The 19,523-nt window shown below is 36.5% G+C and overlaps 1 pseudogene; it reads right to left on the bottom strand.

Annotated features, from left to right (window-relative positions):
* Positions 1–1,568: 1,568 nt before the first annotated feature.
* Positions 1,569–17,379, bottom strand: LOC124090842 (ubiquitin-conjugating enzyme E2 variant 1-like; annotated as a pseudogene).
* Between the last annotated feature and the right edge of the window lie 2,144 nt (positions 17,380–19,523).

Below are 19,523 nucleotides of genomic sequence, written 5' to 3'. Positions count from 1 at the left end.
GGAAGCTAGAAAACAATGGGATGATGACACATTGTTGAAGTGACTAAAGAAAAATCTACAAGTCTACTTGGAATTTAAATCCATTGAAAATATCATTTTAAAATTAAGGAAAAATAAAAACATTTTTGGATAAATAAAAACTGGGAAAATTTCTCCCCAGCAAATAAGAAATGCTTAAAGAGGTTTAGACAAGAGACAAATAAATAAAGAACATAATATAAGGTGAATTTTGAGAGAAAAAAATTTAAAGGTGATGTTATAGACAGTGGTAGGAGCCACAGGGTTGAGGGAGAGGATGATTTAGCCACTTAAGGTGAGACATGAATGACCAGAAGGAACCAATAATGGCCCTAAGACAAGACAAAGAATGAAGTTTGGGAGAGGAAATCAAGAAAACTTCAGAGATCCATACATTCCCAAGGTCATTATGGAATTTAATCTCATCATTATTATTAAGACTTCGAAAGTACCACTTCAATTCCAAGCTCTGATTACTGTTGCGGTCATTCATCTTATGTGCTGTAATACCTGTGCTCCAACCATTTAAAAAATATTTTTGCAACTTCAGTTTCAATGGCCTTATCTTTTTTTTTTTTTAATTTTCTACCATTCCCATATCTACATTTTTGCCTTTATCAGGACTGGATTCTGTGGTCATGCATACTAGATACCTCAAATCACTCTTCTCCATCATGATCATCTAACTGAATTCCAAGAGTGGCTAAATCCAACTACCTAACAAGTCTTCACCTGCACCAGAGTTGCAGGACATGCAATGTTCTCACTTCTCTCACATTAAAATCATGGCTGTCCATCTCATGGACACTTAGCATCCTGTTGCTGCTGCTATTCTACCCTCATGTGTTTGTGCTTCCACTTATCAAAAAAGCCATCTCACACCTGCCCCTTTGTCTATAAGCCATCAATATCACCACTCCCTAACTTTCATTCTCAGCTATTAATTTTTGCCTCACGTTTTCTTTAGAAGGGGAAAAAGCAATTCCACAAAATTATCTTACCGTTCCACAATAAAATCTACAAAACATCTACATTTAGAGCTTCATGTTTCCTTTCTGTTTCAGAAATTATATCTGCTCCTCTTTCATTTTCTGTTCACTGGTTTAGAAGCTCCACACTTGGACTTAAACCCTCTTTGTCTGGCAATATCAATTTCTCCTCTTCTGGAACATTCTCATCAGCACACTGACATGCTCTAGAATCTCTCATCTTGAAAATCAGATCCAAAATAACTTTCTACCCTGAATTGACATTCCCATTCAACTACCACTGCAATAAACTTAAAAAAAATTTGTCCATATGCATAGTTCACATTTTCTCATTTTTTCTTCTACCTCTTCTTCTTCTTTTTGTTATAGAACAACTTGTGTATTTCAAATGGACTCAAAATTAGCATCACTTACAGTATGTTAAGATAAATTGCCTTTGAAAGGGAGCTTCTTTGCCAGTACTTTGAGGTCTAAGAGACGTATCTAGAAAATTTACTACTGTGGAAAATGAAGATTGCTTAAATTGAATGGTTGGGTAGGGCTTGTGATTTTTCTTTTTGATTAATTGTTGTAACACTGTCCTTCAGGAGGCTGAGGGAGTTTCATATTTTCTTTAGAGAACACTAAGTGCTGTAGCTCTTGCAGAACAACTTTGATGCAGTATCAATTCTGCCATTTTGCTAGCACCCGTATGGCTCTTGGGTCCACCATTCCATTAGAACTATTGTCTTCTGTCTTCTTAATTTTGGTTACAAATCTTACAGAATGGGGTGCTGCTGGGTATTTAGGCTCACATTTAATTTTAAAGCTACATATTTGGGTTTCATAAATCGTCTGAGCGTATTATGGCTGCCATCTTGTGTTGCCGTCACTCTAAAGGCCCTCTTCTACCTCTTTTTATGAGGCTTCAGCTCTCACCATGTCTCTGCAACTGACTCCACTGAGGTCACCCTTGACCTCTGTTATGGTTTGGATCTGGAATGTTCCCCAAAGTCTCATGTGTTGAATGCTTTGTGCTCAGTACTGCAGTGTTCAGAGGTGGGTCCATGGGAAGTGGATTCATAGCGGTAAGGACAACTGGGAGGTGGTAAAAACTAGGAGGTAGGACCTATAGAAGGGAGTGGGTCCTTGGGGATGTGCACTTAGAAACTATATCTTCTCCTCTTTCCCCACCCCACCCTCAATCCTGTGCTTTCTGGCTGCCCTGAAGTAAGCCCCTCTGCTTCACCATACCTTCTCCACCTTGATATTCTGCCTCACCACTTCCTGTAGTAATGGAGCTAGCTGACCATGGACAGAAACCTCAGAAACTATGGGCTACAATAAATCTTTCCTCCTTTAAGTTGTTTTTTCTCAGGTATATTGTCACAGAAATGGAAAGTTGACTAACAACCTCCAGAGGCTTGGGTAATGGCCCCTTTACTGTTCACTTCCTGTTTGGCCTTTCAGTTCAGTTGACATGCCTGCCCACTTCCTCCAGGGTTTCTCTGGTTTTGTCCCTGACCACTCCTTTTCCATCTCCTCCGTTGGCATTTCTCTCTTTGCTTTCTATGTTGGTGTCCTCAGGGTTCATTCCTGGCCACTTCTTTATTTTTTTATTTTACTTCTCCTTTATCAGACCATTGATTCCCAAGGTTTTCTTCAAGCCCTAATAACATCTCTTCTGCATGTGAGGGTCTCTAACTCTGACCGCTAAGCTTTTATCCTGGTGTCCCAGTGTTTGGGATATGATCTCTTCCCTCTACCACAACAATGGCTCTCCTGCCTATTAAACAAATTAGGATTTGTCTTGAGACATGACTTTGGAAACCGAGTTAATAAAACATTATTTGAAAAGACTATTACTCATCATCAAATGATCAATTATTTTATGATTTCAGCAAAGGAAAGGTTATTTCCTACCACATATAGCCAACAGCACTGCTGTTAGTTTTAGTTTCCAGCTTTCTGGCTCTAAATTTAAAAGTGAATTTAAGTCAACCGAAGTGCAAATTCTTCGTGTGTGGCCTGGCCTCCCTCTTCCCTTAATTTTGCAGTTGGAAACACCTTAAAAGGAAAAAATAATTCCCCTTTGGGCAAAGTGAAGCAAAAATGTAAACTGCTTCTATGCTATCTTGAACAAATGTACATTTCCTGTCATTATACTTCATGGTTCAGAGTGGGCTCTTGAGAGAGAATGAGGAAACAAATAGAAAAATATCCAAGCACATGCATAAAACCACACAGATACAAGAGAAAGCTGCATGACAGCATACTGGGGGGAAGAAAAATTAAACTTAGGTCTCGTGCCAGCTAAATTTTTAGCATCTCTAAGAATAGGATGGTAAGAGTAAAAAAATAAACTTTCTTCATCACGTTTCCCAGGCTCTAGGAATTCAGGTCTCTGCTTACTTCCTTTTCTTTGAACAACTGGTTCAATCCTTCACTTGGTCTAACTTCTCCCATCTAGAAGATTCTTGACTTGCTTCTTCAATGCAGTTTTTCTTCATGTATCACAATACAATTACCACTGCCCTGTCTCGGGAACACTCTCAAAGCCAATGGGGATATATCCAATTCCGCATCTTTCCACCACAAAGCTTAGTTAATATTCTAGAAACTCCTACGGAAGTGCCCATACAGAGCAACTGTAAACACATTTTAGAACAGCTATTGTTAAGTTCACCATGAGATTGATAGAAAATTCTGGAAGAAGAAGTAGGAAGAACAGTGCCATGGAATTTAGCATTGCAGAGGAAAGAGGGATTAATGTAGGTTTTTAAAATTCTGGTTTTGAAGTTGGGGGTAAATACAGCTCAGTGGTAGAGCACTTGCCTAGGATGCTGGAGGCCCTGGATTCCCTACAAAGTGCCATGTAAAAAAGAAAAATAAATAAATTTTATTTTTTATGCCATCCTCTGGAAAATATCTGCATTATACCTATTTTCTAATTGTGGTGGTGGGTTTGGAGATGAAGAAGTGAAAGAGAGGGTGCTTAAGGAAGATCATACAATGTGAGATTCATTGCCTAGGAAACATCTGAACACATCAGTTGAAATTTATCATTCAAATTTTATATTTTACAGACACAATCTGTGATATATTATGACCTTTCGTATATGCAATTGTTTATGAATATATCATAGAAGGATAAAATCCCCTTCTCCCTGCTGGTGAAGACTTTTGCAAAGAATCAGGTGGTATAAAGAAAGGAGTTAAACAATAAAAGCCTAAGGGATGTGGTATTAAATTCCTCTGCAGAGCAAAAAGTGCAAAGCCTGCCCAATCAGAAAATAGAGAAATGATTAAAGATCAAGGATTAGTAAATAAACTGCTATAATAAACAAATCAGTAAACAGCAGGTAAAAAATGAGGTAAGAGGAAGTGAGATTGCATCTGAGCTCTAGTCATTTGAAAGAAAGGGTCAAACTATTCTTGGGTCCATGATTTGATGAGAGATTTGAACATGCATAAGAATAGTAATTTAATGGAGCGTGGAGTCTTACAAGAAGGGTAAAGCAAGTTGGAAGTCGGACCCTTTCTCTAATTTCTCCTTTTTCTTTTTTTGAGTTATAATTTATATGCCATAAGTTCGCATGTATAAAGTATACAAGTTTGTGGCTTTTAGTATATTTACAGAGTTGTGCAACAATCACCATCTAATTTTAGAGTATTTATATTATCCCCAAAGAAGCTTCAGTACTAATTAACATTCCTTCCTCATTATCTTTCTTCCCTGCCCTGCCAACCATCAACCTACTTTCTGTCTCCATGCATTTGACTATTTCTGAGAATTTCATATAAACGGAATCATACAACATATGGTCTTGTATGACTCTCACGAGGCACAATGTTTATAACGTTCTTTCATGTTATTGAATGTATCAGTACTTCATTCTTTTTATGGTCAAATATTCATTGTGTGGATAGACCACATTTTAGTTATCTTCTCATTAGTTTATGGACATTTAAGTTTTTTCCCCCAAACTTTTCAGCTATTATGAATGATGCAGCTATGAGCATTCATGTACTAGTTTTTGCGTGAAATAAGTTTTCTATTCTCTGGGGTAGATACCCAGAAGTGGAATTTGGGGGTTGTATGCTAACTCTAACATTTTGAGAAAGAGCCAAACTGTTTTTGAGAGTAACTGCAGAAATTTACATTTCTTTTTTTAATTAATTTTTTGTTTATATATGACAGCAGAATGCATTACAATTCTTATTACACATATAGAGCACAATTTTTCATATCTCTGCTTGTATACAAAGTATATTCACACCAATTCATATCTTGAGTAGATAATGCTAAATGAAGTTAGCCAATCCCAAAAAACCAAATGCTGAATGTTTTCTCTGATATAAGGAAACTGATTCATAATGGGGTATGAAGCGGGAGTGTGGGAGGAATAGATGAACTCTAGATAGGCAGAGGGGTAGGAAGGGAAGGGAGGGGGCATGAGGCTAGAAATGATAGTGGAATATGATGAACATTATTATCCAAAGAAATTTACATTTCTACCAGCAATGTATGAGATTTCCAATTTCTCTGCATCTTCATCAACCCTTGCTGTTGTCTTTTTATTTAACCATCATGGTGTGTGTGAAGTGATATCTCATTGTGGTCTTGATTAGCATTTCCCTAATGACTAATGAAGTTAAGCATTTTTCAGGTTCTTATTGTCCACTTTTTCTATCTCTCTGGCCTCTCTTCCTTGTTTTCTAATCTTCCATTTTCCTGATAGACAGGAACTGCATTGCAAGGCCTTTTGTGTGTGTGTGTGTATGTGTGTGTGTGTGCTGTAGCTAAAACAGAGTTTCAGTGAAACTCAAGATCAAGTTCATTAATGTGGATTGTGAACCCTAAAACTCCAAACTTTGGCTTAATTCAAGCCAACAGATCTTTATTCAGTGGTTTGTTTAGATAAGTGGAATGTGATGGATTTTTGAGTATCACATTTAAAATCTACCAGACAATACAAGTTAAGTCCATCAATAAGTTTAAAATAAGGACACAATAGATAAATATTGGGAAAAAGGTGGTAGAATGCTATCTACAGTGGAAGTGGAAATGTGCATACGCTTTGACTTAGCAATCCACTATTAGAAATCTATCCCAAGGAAATAGCTACACGTTTCACAATTAGATCCAGAGATATTTACCTAAGGCTTATTTGTAATTATATGGAAAAAAACCAAGTAGTTCAATAGCTACATAAATTATATCTAGACAATAATTAGGCATTTGTTTAAAACTCTGGGCAAATATAATATGCAGAGAGTATAAGAAGTCTCCAGAGGCCATATCAAAGGAAATAAAAACCAGAGTGGTATTATGGGGGCTGGTGCAGCAGCTTGCCTGGGGGACCAGGTCAGGGAGGGGTTGCCAGTTTCAGTAATCTAGGGATTTAGGTTTTAACACATGGGGACAGGGGACAAGAACTAGGATCTACTGAAAATAACCAAGTCCCCAGCTTCTTGTAGGACTATAACCTCAGAGGGAGGAGGATTAGGATGACTTACATTCATCAGTGAAGATGACGTAGAACTTTGTTTGTTTTAGTTTAGTCTCTGGGTGGTGAAAAAAAGGCATTTATTTTGAGAATTTGTAATCAGGGACTTATAACTCTTGTAGATATAGGGCCCAAATTATACTATCTGAGTTCAAGAGAATCCCAAGGTAGGAAATTAAAAAAAAAAAAAATGTCTCCTGGCCAGAGGCCACAGGGCACTTGGCAGAAAAGCAGCCCTCTCTGGGAGAATAAGGCAGCCCTGCAGACTGCCCAGGCCACTGGCCTATAATGTCCCCTAATGAGGTGCACAGGATCCACAAGTCAAGATCACTCTTCTATTTTACAGATTTTTTTCCCCCTATAAGACTCTTCATTTTGCCAGTCTAAAAAAACGAAAAGATCCAAGTTTGTTCTTATCACTTAGATCATTAAATGTTCCTTGTTGGCAGCCTGGAAATCCTGCTTTGGTTAAAGTGTAAAATCGTGACAATTTTGTATGTCAGGGTGGGTTATTTCTTCATGGAAGTAAATGGGTTCTCTTAATACGCTGAATAATAACATGCTGAAATTACCTTCAAATCAGGAAACAGGTTGATTTTTTAAATTTTCCTGCTGTTTTCTCTACTGTTGGCATTTTGAGATTTAGCTAGTACTTATAGGTATTTCATTTTTTAAAAAATCTTCTTTCATCATGGTCGTCTCTGATTAATTTCACAAGAGTTTGGTTTTGTAATTCCAGCCACTGTATCTATGATTCTTTGCTCTGTAGCTTCTGCACAATTTTTTACTAGCTCCATCAATATTTCAGTTATTTAATGTTTACAAATGTTGCACATTCTTTAGACACATTCTGCTTTAACAGTTGTTACTTATTCTTTTTGAGGGCGTGGGTTACTGGGAATTGAACTCAGGGGCACTCGATCATTGAGCCTTTAAAAGAGTTCCATCTCATTCGTATCTTCTAAAAATATATTGTTCTTACTATTATTATGATGGGACTACTACTACTTTGAAATTTTCTTTTCTAGTTTTCTCTGACTTGACCATGATAGTATAATATGTTGATGGAAATTCAATTTTTAAAAACTCATCTGGCTGGGAGTTTTTTGTTATTTCATATTATTCCACCTTTACATTTTAGTTTAAGCTTTAAGCTGGTTGTCTAGATTGCAACAGGGGAGTGTGAAACAGATAAAATCGTGTCTTATGAGAAAGTCTTTATAAAGTCCTGGAGAGTAATTGAAAAAGACAACACCCAGAAAGGCCAATAAGCTGCCCTCAAATATTGGGGTAATGGGGAAGAGAGGGAATAAAAAAGGAAGAAGTTCCTAGCTTTAATATGCAGAAAAAATTAATTAGAACCACGAAACAACCAGATAGACAGAACTGCAGATGAGGTACAAATTTTTATCAGCAGGGTTTGAAGACTCAGGCACAGACTCCAAGTATAGACCCAAGATATTGTTCTCATTTAGACCTGGAGATGACATTCCTTACTAGGAGTAAAAATAAACATGTGAATTATTATATACACAGTTCTCTTAATATTTAATTGATTTAATCATGATATGAAGTTTGAAAATAGGGTGCCAATTAATATATTTTATGCCCATTTCTGTCCCTTACCTTTAGGAGAAGAGGTTTTTCATGTGTGTGTGTGTGTGTGTAATATTCTTTTTATAATGCAAATATTCTTAACTTTGGTGAATCATGTATGGGAAATATGAGGAAGCACTTTAAACAAGTAGATTTTATTTCTCTTTACTCTTTTGAATAGTCATTAAAATATACAAGTTTGTAAATGCAAATAGTATCTTATCTCCAATAAAGATTAAATTCACCTATAATGCCTTATTAATACATGCATGGATATGATCAGTTCTTTCCTTTTTTCAAGTTTAAAAGAAACTTATTGTTTCTAAAGAAAGTTTTTTTTTTTAATAGAAAGAAGAACCATTGTAAGAAAACAAAACAAAACAGAAATTAAAATAGCAAAGCCCTGATGTCAATTGTCCCACAGAACCACAATGGGGCACTATTGAGTTTTGCAAGTTGCCCTTTCCAAGGGCAGAAAGGGAACCCTGATACTAATGATCACCTCAAAGACAATACTTCAGTTTCTCATAAATGAATTATTTCATTATTTAATATGCATTTTTCTTTAACAAGTCCTCACTAAAGATCTGAGTATGTATTGAATAATCTTACTTTTAAAATGCCCCAATCACCTATTGAATGGTATCATTAGGCCCGATTACTTTGGAGATGTGAATAAGCATAGGGAAAAAAATTAAAATATGCAAATGGTATAAACATTAGAAATTCTCTTCTGGGGCTGGGGATGTGGCTCAAGCGGTAGCGCGCTCACCTGGCATGCCAGCCGCCTGGGTTCGATCCTCAGCACCACATACAAACAAAAATGTTGTGTCCACCAAAAACTAAAAAATAAATATTAAAAATGTCTCTCTCTCTCTCTCACTCTCTCTCTCTCTCACTCTTTCTTTAAAAAAAAAGAAAAAGAAATTCTCTTCTAAGTTTTGCACTTGTGAACGTGGAAAGAATTACTTGGGTATTAGATTATTTTTAGGTAATCCAAATTCTCTAAAGTTCCATCAATTTGTAGTCCTTTCAAATATGCTTTGAACCAAGATTAGTTGGAGATGATGTGATACATAGTAACCAAAGATTTTGGCTAATTTAGTGAAAACAGTAAGCAAGATTGCTTGGCATAGGATATGTAGTCCAAATAACTAATTTATTGGTTCTACTTTCTTTTATAGTTATTCTTAAAAATCATTAGCGAATTTATAAATGTATTTAGACACGTAATTTTTCTTATGTTTTTGTTTCCTTTTAGGTGAAATAGCTGTTCCACAAAAAAGCAATTTTGAAAAGAGGGAAAATGAATATGTCATGTAAAACAAATTTTCATTCCTATATTTTGCTTCAGAGAGGGGAGGTATGTACTTTGGTGGCATCTTGTTCTATTCATCTTTGCTTGTTAGCGAAATCACCTATCTAATAATGAACTCATTGGGGATATATATGGCACATTCAGTTAGGGGAGAGAACAAATGGAAATGCACCATCATAAGAGAAAGTGTAGACATTTCATAAGTGCTCTCCCTATGACATCCAATCTCACCATCCATAAGTCCTCATTAGTATTTTCCATGATACTTAGTAGGTCTGAGAGGTAAGAACACAAGGTCAAGGTGTGGCTGAACTGATCAATGGAATTTCCAGTGAGTTAATGCAACAGGCAAGTTTGATGAATGAAAATAACAGAATATATCCTAGTTAGTTTAAGCAAGACATGGATTTTTTTAGAGAATATTGAGAATCTCACAGAGTCTCTGAAAGAACCAGAGACTCAGCAACAAGTCCATGTCCCATTGTACCAGAAGAAATTCCACAGCAAGGATTGCCCCACCTCTAACACTATGGCTCCCATGCTGTGTGCAGCTTGCACTGATGATACTTCGGCCTGGACCTCAGAAGTTATTCTTGCTTCAAAAAGCTCAACATCTATCTCAAGGCCACAGTTGAGGAAGTCAATGCCTTCAGTTTTCCCTTATCGACTGAAACTCTACGTGAGTGTGTCAGCTTGGTGTACCCCTGTGTCTGCTTCCATGCCTCAAGTCTAGCTGAGAAATTTAGTTCTGACTTTCATTTTAGGGAGGAAGGCTTATCATCATCATCATTTTGATTGCCCAAAATATACAAAGGGTATTCAGAAGATAATGAACAACTATGAATATAAAAGAAGACTTCTACAATCTATCTATTCAGGTGAAGGGAAAAAGTTGTTTAAACAAAACAAGTTAACTGCTTTTGAGGAATATGAAGTTGTTCAAAGCTGATGGAAAAAAAAACTGAAACAGTAATGAAAATTTCCCTGAAATTTTAAGAACTTTTATTTTACTGGGAACATAATAACAGTTAATGTTTACCAAGCACTGCACAAGGGCCCTTGTATATATCTTCTTGTAGAATCTTTATCCCATCCTTGGGATGTAGTTGCTCTTCTCATCCTACAGGCTCTGGAAACTTAGACAATCTCCACCAAGGTCACATAGCTGCACTGCATTCAGACCAAATTCACCTGGTCACATACTCTATAATCTTAACCAGCATACCAACATTTCCCTACAGAGCATGCAACCATTTGAAGAGATATGATCTGTTCACTCTAAGTGTTCTACTGAGATTGCTTGGATGAAAGTAGAGTGTTATAAATGGTGTTATTAGTATTCACAAGCATTTTTTCAAGCATAAGCATTTTAAATGTCGGTTGCTAAATCTTTTCTAGTGGAACACTTCTCTCATGCATTTATCCAGTGTCCACTCCTTTCCCATCTAGCCAACTTGCTCTGCATACGTTTAGTGAGAAGATATTCAATTACTATGTTCTGCGTCTGGTTTTTAAAATCTATCCTCATTTTGGGTCCAAGTCAAGTCTCAGTTCCTCCCAGAAGGCCCTTCTGCTTCTCCAAGTTTTTAAAAATGTTTTTTATTAGTCTATTATAGTTATACGTCATAGTGGGATTCATTTTGACATAATCATACATGCATGGAATGTAATTTGCTCCGTTTCAGTTCCCACTATTTCCTCTTTCCCTCCCTTCTTCCACTCTAACGATATTTCTTATGTTTATTTATTATTTTTTAATTGATGCTTTATAGATATACAGAAAGGCAGAATTGCTGTGGTCTATTTATAAATGTACTTAGCATAATTTGTCATTTCCTCATTCTTCCTCCCTCCCCTTTGATTCTCTTGCTCTTTAGATTTCACTTCTATTTTCATGGGATCCTCCACCTTTCCCCCCTTATTTTGCTTATTTTGCATGTATATATGCAGAGCAGGGTTTTATATATATAACATTTATATATATATATATATATATATATATATATATATGAATGTTATATATATATAACATTTTCTTTATCTATTCATCTGTTGACAAGTACCTAGGCTGGTTCAATAACTTGGCTATTGTGAATTGTGCTGTTATAAACATTGAGGTGGCTGTATCATTATAGTATGATAATTTTAGTTCTTTTGGATAAATACCAACAAATAGGATAGCTGGGTCATATGGTGGTTCCATTCCTAGTTTTTTGAGGAATCTCCATACTGCTTACCAAATTGGTTGTGCTAATTTGTGAATTTGTGGTCCTGCCAGAAATATATGAGTGTAATTCCCCCCCCACACATCCTTGCCAGCATGTATTATTATTTGTATTCTTAGTGATTGCCGTTATAATTGGAGTGAAAGGAAATCTTGGCTTATTTAGCTTCTTCAGTGTTTTTAACATGAATGGGTGTGGATTTTGTCAAAGGCTTTTTCGGCATCTATTGAGATGATTATATGATTCTTGTCCTTACTTCTATTTATGTGGTGAATTACATTTATTTATTTGCATATGTCAAAAACAACTTGCGTCCCTGAGATGAAATTCACTTGATGATGATGTATTATCTTCTTAGTGTGTTTTGCTAATATTTTATTAAGGATGTTGGCATCTAACTTCATCAGGGATATTGGTCTATGGTTTTCTTACCTTGATATGTCTGTCTGATTTTGGTGTTTAGGTTATACTGGCTTCATAGAATGAATTTGGGAGTGTTCTATCAATTTCTATTTCATAGAATAATTTGAGGAAGAATGACATTAGATCTTTTTAAAAATATGGAGAAACTTGGCTGAGAATCCATCTCATCCTGGACTCCTGTTTGTTGAAAGAAGGCTTTTAAGTGCTGTTTTAATATAATTGTTTGGTATTGGTCTGTTTAGGTTTTCTATATCCTCATGGATTCAATTTGGGTAGGTCATATGTGTCTAGAAATTTGTCAATGTCTTCTAGATTTTTTAGTTTATTGGAGTATAAGTTTACAAAATAGTTTCTCATGATCCTTTGGATTTTAGAACTTTTTCTGCAGTGATATCTCCTTTTTCATCTCTAATTTTGTTGATTTGGGTCTTTGGTTTGGTTAGTTTAGCTATGGGTTTATAAATCTTGTTTATCTTTTCAAAGAACAAACTTTCTTGTATTGATTCTTTGTATTTTTTTACTTTCAATTTCATTAATTTTGGCTCTTATTTTAATTATTTCCTGTTTTCTATTGATTTTGGAATTAGTGTGTCTTTTCTTTTCTAGAGAGCTTTGAAGTAGAACATGTGATTGTTTATTTGGGATCTTTTTATTTTTTAATGAGTGACTCCATGCTATACATTTTCCCTTAGAAGTGCCTTCATAATGTCTCAGAGTTTTTGATATGTTCTATATCTGTTCTCATTTCTTTCATTTTGATTTCTCCCCTGATTTCTTCTATGATCCATTCCTCTTGATAAAGTGTATTATTTTATCTCTAGCAGCTCAAATTATTTCTGTTTTTCATCTTGTTATTGATTTCTAATTTCATTTCATTGTGATTTGATTAAGATGCAAGGAACTATCTCTATTTTTGCATTTGCTAAGACTTGCTTTGTGTCCTAAGGTATGATCTGTTTTATAGGTTTCATGTGCAGCTGAGAAGAAAGCAAATTTGGTTGTTGGTGAATGAATTGTTCTTCAGATCTCTGTTAGGTCCATTTTATTAACAGCATCTTTTAGTTCCCAAGAGTCTTTACTTAGTTTGTGTCTGGATGACTTATCTATTGGTGAGAGGGATATGTTGAAATCACTCAGCATTACTGTATTGGGGTCTATTTGATTCTTCATATTAAGTAGGATTTGTTTTATGTGCATAGATGCACTGATATTAAGGGCATAAATATTTACAATCATTATATCTTGCTGTTGGATGATTCCCTTAACTAGTATGAAGTGACTTTCTTTGTCTCTTCTGATTAATTTTGGCTCGAAGTCTACTTTGTCAGATATGAGAGTAGCTACTGCTTGCTTTCATTTCCATTTGGATGGTATATCTTTTATCCATTTTTTCATCTTCAGCTAGTGAATTTCTTTGCCTCTAAGTTGAGTCTCTTGCAAACAACATATGTTTGGGTTTTGTTTTTATTCCATTTTCAAATCTATATTTTTTGATTGGTGAGCTTAGGCCATTTGTTATTATTTCCTAACTTTTAAAAAATATATTTGTAATGCTTAATTCAGACTTGACTTTCTTTTTGTTGACTATTCTTTAAGAGAGAATCATACATATGCTGGCTTTGATATTTATTTTTTATTTCTTCTATGGGAAACATTTATTGAGTATATTTTGTAGTGCTGGCTTACTGGTTATAAATTCTTTTAGTTTCTACTTATAATGGAAACTTTTAATTTTATCTTTAATTCTGAAGGATAATTTCGCTGGATATAGCAATTTTGGTTGGCACCCGTTATCTTTCAGAGCTCAGTATATATTATTCCAAGCCATCCTAGCTTTTAAGGTATATTCTAAGAAATCAATAGAAATTCTAACTGGCTTACCTATAAATGTGACTTGCTGTTTTTCTCTTGTAGCTTTTAGCATTCTATCCTTGTTCTCTATATGAGATATTTTAATTATAATGTGTCTTGGAGAGGATATTTTTTGAGCTTGTCCATTTGGGGTTCTAAATACATCTTGTGTTTGGATTTCCATCTCATTCCTAAGGTTTGGAAAATTTTCTGATATTACGTCACTGAAAAGTTTATGCATTCCTTTAGTTTGTATTTTGGTGGCTTCTTTTATGCCAATTATTTTTAGATTTGGTCTCTTAATGTTATCTCAGATTTCTTGAATATTCTGGTCATGGTCTCTTAATATCTTTCCTTTATTGTTGACTTATTTTCAAGATTATATATTTTAACTTAGGGTCTGAGAATCTGCTTTCAATGTTGTCTAATCTATTGGAGATTCTTTCAACTGAATTTTTAATTTGTTTTATTGAGGCTTTCATTTCCAGGATTTGTTTGGTTCTTTCAGAATCTCTTTATAAAAATGTTCTTTCTCTTCCTGTGTATTCTCTCTCTTTTTTTTAAAGAGATAGATAGATAGATAGAGAGAGAGAGAGAGAGAGAGAGAGAGAGAGAATTTTTTTTAATATTTATTTTTTAGTTTTCGGTGGACACAATATCTTTGTTTGTATGTGGTGCTGAGGATCGAACCCAGGCCGAATGCATGCCAGGCGAGTGCGCTACCGCTTGAGTCACATCCCCAGCCCTTCCTGTGTATTCTCTATAGTTCATTCCTCAGATCATTTTGTCCATTGAACATTTAATTATCAATTTTCTAAATTCTTTTTCTGGCATTTCCTCCACTGTGTTGTCAATAGGGTCAGTTGTATTGTGAGCTATTTGGGGTGGCTCATTCCCTCAATTTTTCATATTGTTAACATTTCTACACATCTTCTAGGATGATTATCTCTTCTACTTTTATATAGGGGATTTTTAGTGAGCTTCTTTCTCTTTACTATGTGTCCTAGGTTGGGCAAATGTCTTGGTGTCAATATTTTCAATTTGAACTCTCTACTCTGTCCTGGCTCTAACACCACATTGAGACAAATAAAAATCCCCAGTAATTACAGCCATTTCAGAACAATGTCTTATATTAATAAATCTTAGAAAAACCTTATTAACAATACTCTCTAGCAGTCCACTAGTCTGAATAATAAATTTGAGTATTTTCTTGAATTGATTGAGAAATTAGATAATAAGGAAAGTACAATTGCTTTTAAATTATATTTGACTCTTAGATCAGGGGTTCTTCGACTATCTCAATTCTGGGATGCAGAGAAGTCAAGACACTATTTCCCCTCCACCATTTTCTCAGAATCAGTTTATTTGTTTATTTATGTTTCTTGCTGAGGCTTCTGAAATGAAAAGCTTTTTTCCTGGTTATGGTGTAGTTTGTTTATTCTCAGCTCTGACCCAAAGTGGTCAGACTTGTTAGGGGAGTCTGCATGCAGAGTTTCACTGTAAGGTTTCACTCCTTTTTGGTCTAGAAGCTCTGGTCCAATTCTTTCTGGGAATCTCAGACCATGAGTTGGGAGAAGGAGAGTGGAATGCATCAGCCTATCCTTCAACCCTTTCTGGGCTTGGGAGAGATGACTCAGGGGTCACCAGATTTGGTCTGAATTTAATTAGTCTCAGTTCCTCATTCTCAGTATCAGGCAGGCTTCTTATCCCAGAGCTCAGATTTCATATTTCAAGTGAAAGAGTTCTTCACTCTTCTCAGCTTCACAGGTTCAATTTGCCAGGGCTAAATTGGCAAATTTTAAACAATTGTTAAAAATGGAGTCCATTAAGAGTAAAGACATTGAGCTACGAAGGCAAAAGGAAGGTTGGGATATTCAAAAGGTGAAAGAGGAGAAAATGGAAGTCAGGAAGCACATGAAGGTCCTAAAGAGGGAGGAAGTGAAGAAGTAGAAGTCAGAGAATGAAATATTTCACTATTAGAGGGAGAGAAGAGTCAGAGTAATGAAACAACCAAAGAAGTAGAGAAAAACAACACCAACCCCCAACATCAACAAACAAACAAAAAGGCTTAAGAAACAAACAAAACAATCACTACTTCTTAGAAAAACAAAATGAAAGAGTAAAGATTAATAAAAGGAAATGATAAAATAAGAAAATAGAAACCCCCAACACGTGTGTATATGTATACATATGAACCAATCAACAAACATAGCCAGAACAACTAAAAAATGAATAATAAAAGAAAGAGAAAAGAAAATTTCTTAATTAAAGATGCTTGAAATTTTCCACTGAGGTAGCTGAAGTTGAGTATTTACACCCAGTTCCAGAGGGTCCTTCCATTCCTCACTTGGATTCTGTGCCTCTTAGAGGGAGCCAGGGCTGGGTGATATGAAAGCCACCCTTTTGTGATTTTCATCACTGCCTGCTGGAGTGGGCTGGAGTGTTGCTGGTTGCAATACCTTTTAGCTTCTCTAGGCGATAGGACTGGCAGTTCCTTCTATTGGGATTCTGTCTCGGTGCCTTAGATTGATGCTATTCCTGGTTGGAAGTGGTATAGAGATCTATTTGGGGAGTTTGGGCTGCTGGGGTTGAGCTCTAAATGAAACTTCAGACCTTTGTTCGAATATCTACTCTAGAGCAATTAAATCCTTGTACCCCTGAGGTCTCAGTAGATGTTGACCTTGGCTGGGCATCTGGGTTTCTAGCATCTCCCCACAGTTCTATTCTAGGGCGGGATGACAGACCTCTCTGAGTGGATGGTACACAGCAGGTTTCCCATAGCTTCCTTCCTCCCTGCCCACATATGAATTTCCAAGGCTCTATTCCCAAATGTAATCATACCCCCCACCCCACCCCATCAATTCCCCCTACTGATCATTTAAACCGCAGGGTTCAAAGGAAGAGCAGGTCACACCGTTCTCTGCACCACTGTCTTGAAATCTCCCTGAATCTACTATTTTTCTATAACTGTTTTGGGATCATGATTTGCCAGGTGCACTTTAGGTCATGCAGTGAGCACTGGTTGTGACAGAGTGGAAGTATTTGCTAAGGACTCTCCCGTTTCCATAGGAACCAGTTTCAGCGTAAACTCCTCCAGCTGGACCTCCACCTCAGTTTTTCACATAGGAGTTGAGAAACACAGTGCACTTTTTAAACACCAGCTGGCTGTGCAGTCTTTAAATCACCTGAGTACAGGCTGCCTTCCACAGCTCTTTGTGTGCCAATTTATCCATCCTGCTTCTTTTTCCCTTTGTGATGCCCCTCCTTTTGCAGTGACCCAACCCCCTGGACACTGCTGGGCTCAGGTGTATTACTTGATAGCCTCCTTTCACTACCCTGAAATCTCTGGGCTCCTCTAACCTCTGACAAATATTGATTTAAATTGGTTTTCTTGAGATACTTACCTTGTTATGAAGCAGTATTTTTGCTATTCCAGTTCCAAACAGGAGAGCCTCCTTCTGCTCTGCCATCTTGCAATCCCCTTCCATTTCTCCCAGTTTTGACCGATCTTCTGGAAACAGGATATTTATGAATGCAAGCAGCTTCAGGAGACAGTCTTACCTTACACCCAGTAAGATGTACAATATCCTGGAAAGGAGATTGGCCTTGTATAACCTACATCTAGGGAAGGTCCAATTCTTTGTCCTCCAGGCAACTTCTCCAAATGAGAAATTCTTAAATATCTTTCCCCCCAGGTCTTTAAAAGTAATATGACATTTTGGTGTTAGTTTAGACATGCCAGACCCTGAGTGCCATCATAGCACAGATCATCTGTCCCTTCCTCTGGAATGTCCTGGAACATAAGATGATGCCTTAGTTATCATTATACCCCAGAGAATGACAAATAACAGCCCCCAAAGAAATGGGGTTTCTATGTTTATATTTCTAGGGGCTGGAGTGGCTTGTGATCCCAGCCTCTCCATCACTGCTCTGCCTCTTCTTACCTAAGCACAGCGGAGCTTCTCCTTAAAGGTTACCATGCGCATTTACCAACCAGTAGAATGAGTAGAAAGAGAGCCCAAGTCATTTCTTTCAGGGACTTAAAAGCTAAAATGTTGGCACTTTTAAAGGATTAAGGCCACTTATTAACTGAACTTTTTTTGGAGTTAATATGGAGCTCATCTGTCTCTTGTTTTCACGCCATGTTTTGCTGTCTTCTTTGAAGCTCAAGAAGCACGTCTGTCCGCAGCCGGGGACAGTCCTCCCGTTGTCTGTGATCTTGTAACTCTCACCTGAAGTGGCTTTGATATGACATTGACAGGTTTCTTCTGCACCCTGGTCATTTGAGCCCAAGATCAACTCATTTGCTACATTACCTCCTCCTTGCCTGTTGAGGGCTGTGTTTTCCATTTTGAAAAAGATTCCACTTATTGAAAAAAAACAAGGAATGACAGAACAGCTGATAGCCCTGGCTTCTGCCAGCCATCAAAGTGTTTTGTGTGGAGCCACTCTGAGTCCTTGTGTTTTTATTTCTCCCCCTTTCATCCTCTTCTCTTTTGCTCCCTCATTTCTGTCCTTTAGTCCTTTTGGAATTACAAGGGATATTATGGTCAGATTTCAGTTTTTAGATGAGCACATTACTTTGAAGCTACATACTCAGAAGATATCTAAGCATGGAATCTTCTCCCTCTTTGATTTATTTGAAGTTCACTTAGGTTTGCTGCCTAATATTTCCCCCTAGTCATAAAAGTAGAATTGATTCATTGGCAAATATTAGAAGATACAGAAAAGTACTGAAAACAAAATAGAACCATTTGTATTTCCCTGAGAGGTCTTCATTTTACATTTTGGTGTGTGTGTATATGCATGTGCCCACATGCAAGTGTGCATGTATGACTCTGTGTGTGCGTGTGTGTGTGAGTGTGTGTGTGTGTGTGTTTAAATGGCAGCAAGTCCTAAGAACAATCTAAAAAGCCCTACTAACAATGTTTCCATCTATGTAACATAGATCGGATAGTGGGATGACATTTTAAGTATTAATTTATGTTTTTCTTCTCACACTTCCTTTTACCCCTAAAATCTTCCTCCAGATGGGTCAGGAGATAGGAGGCTCCTTTGCTTCAAGGAACGTTGTCATAGTGGGACCAGATAACAAAGGCTGCCAACTCCAGATTTTTAAATTCTAAAAAACTAAAATTCAGGTATGAGACTGAGGGGGTCAGGAGTAAAAAAGGTGATCAATTCAATTTTCCCCAATACCTTTTCTACCACAAATATGAGGAAATATGGCAAAAAGTTGTGGTAGGAAACATAACAAAAGAAAGAGAGCAAGTACAATAGCGGCAATAATAAAAAATTGTCAAGCAACAAACTTCAAAAGAAATGAACAGGATTAACCTGCAGAAAATTAGCATACATACAACTCTGTGGAGGGTCAGAAATGAAGATGGGAATAAATGTAGAGACATGCCTTGTTTTGGAGTGAAAGGAAGACTTAATATTGTAAAGATGCCAATTCTCCTTAAATTAATTTGTGAAATTCATACAATCCTAATTAAGATCCCATCTGGGAAAAAAAGTCCCATCTGGATTATTTGTGGAACTTGTCAAATGATCAAGTGGAGGAATAAATATGCAGAAATATTTAGAAAATTTTGAGTTGGGGGATATAAGA

This window comes from Marmota monax, unplaced genomic scaffold (genome assembly GCF_021218885.2).
Source record: "Marmota monax isolate L192 unplaced genomic scaffold, Marmota_monax_Labrador192_F-V1.1 WCK01_AAM20220418_F8-fsc00010, whole genome shotgun sequence".
In the NCBI taxonomy this organism is placed as follows: domain Eukaryota; kingdom Metazoa; phylum Chordata; class Mammalia; order Rodentia; family Sciuridae; genus Marmota; species Marmota monax.
The sequence above is the reverse complement of the archived record's forward strand: the minus strand, read 5'-3'. Positions and strand labels throughout refer to the sequence as shown.